Below are 6,000 nucleotides of genomic sequence, written 5' to 3' on the forward strand. Positions count from 1 at the left end.
ATTTTCCTTCCTCTTTTTTTTCTTCTAATTATCACTCTTTTCTTTCCTCTCATTTCTCACATCCCATAATTTCACCTCTCTTTATTTCTTTTTTTTTTCTTTTAATTTTGATTTTTAAAATAATTCGATCGAACCCTATGTAGATTGCCTACGTATCATGTTCCACATGAATCAGACCAAGCGTAGTTCTAGAAAAGTAATGGATAAATTAATCTAAAAGAAATAAAAATCTTTTTGGATTATTCACTACAACAACCTTTTTTTCATTTTCAAATACAAAACAGGAAATATGATAACGAGAGACTCAACTCATCTATACTACGACAAACTCTGATACAAACTAAAAGAATCATTAATACTGGACATGACTATAAAGTACAAGACAACATAAAGAAACAGACTCAAAACATAAAAAATCTCCTTAAGTAACTCCTGGATGCAACGGTCCTGACCAGATGGTCTTGGGGTATCTGTCATACTTAAACTCCGGTAAGTAGATCCACACCTGTATAAGAAAACTAAAACCAAATAGAGTTAAGGATTTAGAACACTATGTGAGACAATAACACTCCCTATTGGACACATGCAAGACATGATTGTGCGAAATAGCCTACGTGGCCCAAAGGCGGCTAGAAGTGCAAACTCAACAAAGGTGACCTCTAAGACATGGAAAAATTACTTTGCAGAAAAGGCCGATTTTGTAGAGATGGCCTATGTGGCCAGAAATTGGCTAAGCATTGTAAATTCAATAGAATGGACCATAAATAGAGAGGACACCTTGTTATGGACTTAGGACTCTAAGACACGGGTTAATTAAACCACTTTTACAAAAATAGCCCTATTTTGCAAGACGGCCTATGTGGCCAAAAGTGGCTAGACATGCAAATTCAAGAAAGACGGACCTTAAAATAAGGAGAAAACTAATTGTGGATTGAAGACTCTCCAAACATAATTAAATAAATCACTTTGCGAAAATAGCCCTATTTTGCAAAACAACCGATGTGGCCAAAAGTATCTAAAGATGCAAGATTTGGCTACAACCCTCGAAGCCAAGAACCTAAGGCTTACTAAAAAGACCGGACCCTATGTGGGCTGCCTACGTATTCTGCCTTGAAAGATGAGAATCAGGTATGCATAATTCGGGAAGATTGGATACGGGCGAGAAATAAAAAAAAACTGATTTAGAGAAAACATATTTTTTCTTTTTTGTTTAAAAAATGACGGGAAAATGCAAAATCTTTTTGGATTTTCATTTTCATTTTTTTTATTTTTTTTTCTTCGGAAAATGATGGAAAAGTGCAAAATCTTTTTTTTTTGACTTTTTTGTCTTTTTCTTAAAAAATATGTGAAAGAAAAACATAACTGGGCCCTACTTGCTTTATTTTCACATTTCACCCTCTTTCTCTCTCATTTACACTCAAATATCATTGGTCTGCCAAATGACCCTTTTTACCATTGAAAAATGGAACATGTAGCACATAAGATGCATCACGATGGCCTTTTATTTTTTGGATATACCTGTCCTAGACGGACCCAACCCTTGTGTTGAAAGTCTACCCGGCCTTGTTGCTGGCCTAGCCTCATTCTATTTGGTATAACTTCTAATAGAAAAATGGTCCACGCGAACGTATGCACCATTTTTTAGAAGACTCAGAAGGGAGGCGTAAGGAAACAGTTTAATACAGTTCAAGTAATATCAAAGCGGTAAATAAACGGCAATTGACACATTAGTTCCACAAAACTACAGTAATATCAACAATAAATAAAGCCAAGTAAAAATCATATTAACAAGCTCGAATTCTTGTACCCTGAACTAGAGATTCTGGGTTCGTTCCCCAGCAGAGTCGCCAGAGCTGTCACACCTCCTTTTTTTCTACCCCGAAAGGGGTATAAGGGAGTTTTTCCAATTTAAGTGATAATCGAAACGGGATTATTTATATTAAATTCAGAGTCGCCACTTGGGATAATTTATGGTGTCCCAAGTCACCGGTTTAGAATCCCGAATCGAAGAGATTTGACTCAGTTATACAGTCTGCGAAACACAGAAATTCGGGTAAGGAATTCTGTTAGCCCGGGAGAAGGTGTTAGGCATTCCCAAATTCCATGATTTTAGCATGGTTGCTTTGATCATACTTTTCTTAATCAAATTGTCTAATTACTTATTTTTGAACCTATGTGTATTTACCTCTTTTAATTAAAAAATTATCTTAAAATAGGTCACGTGCACGTGTACCCATTTGTTTGACGCGTCAAAATCATGTTACGCGAACGTGTCCACAATTAATAACGTTTTGTTATTAAGAAAGTTTGGCCGAAGTTGCGCGAACACAAACCTCAATTTATTTTTAAAATCATAATTATGTCACACGAACATGTACACAATCACGATGATAGATTAAGTCGCGCCTAACGCAAGCTACAAGTATTCATTTTAGAAATCGTAATCATGTCATGTGGATGTGTACATAATCACGATAATAAATTCAAAACGCACCTAAAGGTTCGCCTACCCGGGTATTACTGGCCTAAAATACTCCTAGTGGTTACTAATAAAGCAAAATGAAAAATCATCCAAAAGCTCAAATCGTTACAAATTCATGCTTCACTCAGTTCTTAATTTTCAACTTTTTGAACTTGTTAATTTCTAGGTGAACACAATCAAATTCCGCAAATACTAATGTGTTATTTCTTTAACATATCTTCACAATTATCACTAACACGTAATATTACATATACAATTTTAGCAATTTAAATAAACTTATCCTTTAGAATATCAACAAAATGCAGCAAGACCTTTCAAACATTACACCCATGGGTCTAATTTTGATAAACTAATCAATTTCTAAATACAAGGTCGCAAAATGGCTATTTGTGTAAATCAGTCAACTTCCTTCGGGCACAAACCAAAACCAAACGGCCCTACTATTTCTATTCAACTTTAATTACATGAACTTAGTAACAACTCAACATTGATTACACAAATTAAACAAGGAAAACTCAAGGAAAGGATCAGTAGCACACAAACCAAGTTGAACAAAGAAGATATGCCAAAACCAATGGAAAATAAAGAATTCACAACAAAAAATTGCATCACAGATGGGTACCACATAAACTAACTCTTTAAACATTTCCAATCTAACAAAATCTCAACTATCATTATATTTTGATCAACACTACAAATAGGGTAAGAGAGAAATAGAAATGGACCTAAAGACTGAGTTATTCAATTAATTAAAATGTCCAGCAGTTATACGGATGGAAGCAAACCACAACTTCCATCGGAACTCAAATCGGACATGATTCTCGAACAAACGGACCCTGATAGAACCTCGAATCAGCACAAGCAATTTTGAATCCACACACAAACTCAAATGACCTCCATTTTGGAACAAAAATCAAAGGACAACACCTCTGATTTTTGAGACGAAAGTCGGAAAAATGAAAGAAGAAAATAGAATATTTTTTAGGGTTTGTATAAGGGACGGAATCGCGGCTGTGGTTGGGTTTCTAGCCAGATTCGTCGCTGCCACTCGCCGGTGATCAATTCCGGTGAGGCTACAGCTCGAGTGAGGAAGCTGAAGAGAGGCACGACTAAGAGCTATTGATGGTTTTGTGTGAAGAGGAAATCGATGATGGGGTGGGGAGGATGGTCTTCTCTAGTAAGAGAGTGAGAGATCGAGAGGTGGGGAGCTTGGGGAAGATGGCTGTTGGTCACTGGTGTTATGAGGAGGGGCGGCGACGATGTTTTGTGAAGTGTGCCACTGGAGAGGATTCTGATGGGTGGTTATTTTTTGCTCAAGAAGAGGAACGACGGGGGGGGGGGGGGGGTCCTTTGGTTAGGTTAGTGCGACTGATTATGGTGTTAGAGAAGAAGATTGGGGGGGGGGGTTGTCTGTGTGTTCAACGGCTGATCCAGAGTCCCTAGGTTAGGTGTCTTAGGGTTGCTTTTAAGTCTAAGTCTAGGGTTTTAGGGATATTGAGCTTGGGTTATTATGGGCTAGATCCGAATTGGGCCAAATTCTGGCCAAATTTACCTTTAAAAATGAACCTTTAACTCTACTAACTAAAAAATAGTAATTCCTAAAATAATAACTATAAAATTGTGAAATCATTAAAATAAATTACTAGAATAAAACTAAATACTAAAGTGAAACTAATTTTTGTATTTTCAAATGTTATAATACTATGAATATAAATATACTAATTAACTTTAAACTAAATGAAAAAAATATTTTTTTGTAATTTTTGTTTTTGTGATAGAATAAAGTAAATGAGTCAAAACTATTTAAAATAGCGCTATTATACCTAAACTAAATATTTAAATGCTAAAATATGGAAAATCTTGGGGAGGGTTAAAAACATGTCTATAGGGTCGGTACGACCTCTTAATATAGGCTAGCGACAGTGGCTCTAACGCATTGGGTCAGTACCACCTCTTAATATAGGCTTTATTTTTCCCTCGCTAAAGACTTTTTTGAAATTTTTGTGTTTGCCCGACTCTTCGACGGTTCGATAAGAACCTTGATTGTGAGCCGTTATGTGATAAATGAGCACCTCGAGAGGTTTCGCTAGATGGATAAATCATTTCGAAACCTATTTTTTGGAGCTAAAATGATCGAAGCTCTTTTGCTTATGCCGACGGTAGCCTAATTAACCGGTTCTTTTCGAAGTAACTGAAGGCCTGCGATTTTATAGCGACGATCGGGCATCCTCGAGTTGCGTGAATTTGACCAGAGCCTTGTGACCGTAGTCATTGCGTTTGGCCATAGCCTTTTAGTCCCCGGCTGAAGTAGTTTCGGTGTTTACATCGAGGGTATGCTTTTTTAGGGGTCTTACAAGTTCGAATGTATAGCCTTAACTTTAAGATTGGGATTTATGCCTTTTGTAAGGTCTTATAATTTTTAACATGCCTTACCTGAGGTCTTACAATTTTGGTTACTTGGTACAAGTGTAACTCATGCCTTGCTTGAGGTCTTACAGTTTTGGTTTTGCCTTATAGAGGTCTTATAATGTTGATAATGCCTCGTGGAGGTCTTACATTTTCTATTATTTCCATACGAAGGGCTTTCGGGCTCGAGGTTTCCCGCTTAGGGTCCTACGACCTTGAGTTTCCGATTGCTCGATGGGATGATAGTCGACGACAGTCCCCGAGACGTAAAAAGTTTTTTTGTCTCTGGAGCCGTTCTTTGTAAATTTGGTGTTGCCTCATTGAGGGCTTACGAGTTCAAAGTTTCTAACCCGGAGGTCATGTGGCTTCGAGTTTTTGATGCCAGTCCCCAAGTGTTCGAGAGATTTTTTGGCTCTGAAGCCATTTCTCATAAAAGTAGCATACTTATTTGAAGCATGAAGAATTTTTGGTGGTAAAAGATACTCTTTTGATTACTTGGTACAAGTATACATGTTTTCGTCATCAAGGTCTCAATTATTCTATGCGAACACGGTTCATTCTACCGTTTGGCCCAATACATCATTTTCCCATCGAGACCCTTTTTGGCTCATCTTGACTTCTTTGAGAAGGTGCTCTTCCGGGGGGATGCCCTCCAGTGTTCGAGGTTGATTGAAGAGAAGCCTTGAATACATGTTAAGTTCTCCTTAAGTCGTATATAGATGTTGCCTCGTTAAAAACTTTGCCGGTAAAACCCTTCTTAGGAAAAACCCGATCGAAGGAAAAGAGTGCAACGTATGCTTTGAAACCTAAGATCTTCGAGCTGGGCAGCGCTTTGACTATTTTGATTGGACACCTGCACATACGTTAGTGTAATATGTAAATAAAAAGGGAGATGGTTATACCTTAGTGGTGATGGAGCTTTGAGCCTCGATATGCTTCAAACGTTTGCTCCGGGGATGCGGCATGGTCCTTTGCTTGTTTTATTTGGGTTTAGCCGAGAATGTGTCTCGCGATTGCTACTTCACTGTTTGCTTATCCTTTGGCTCCTTCAATGTTGAAGGCATCGATGCCGGTGCCGCGTCGTGCACCGCGAACATCTCTCTGGCTGCGTG

This window comes from Nicotiana sylvestris, chromosome 10, assembly GCF_000393655.2.
Source record: "Nicotiana sylvestris chromosome 10, ASM39365v2, whole genome shotgun sequence".
In the NCBI taxonomy this organism is placed as follows: domain Eukaryota; kingdom Viridiplantae; phylum Streptophyta; class Magnoliopsida; order Solanales; family Solanaceae; genus Nicotiana; species Nicotiana sylvestris.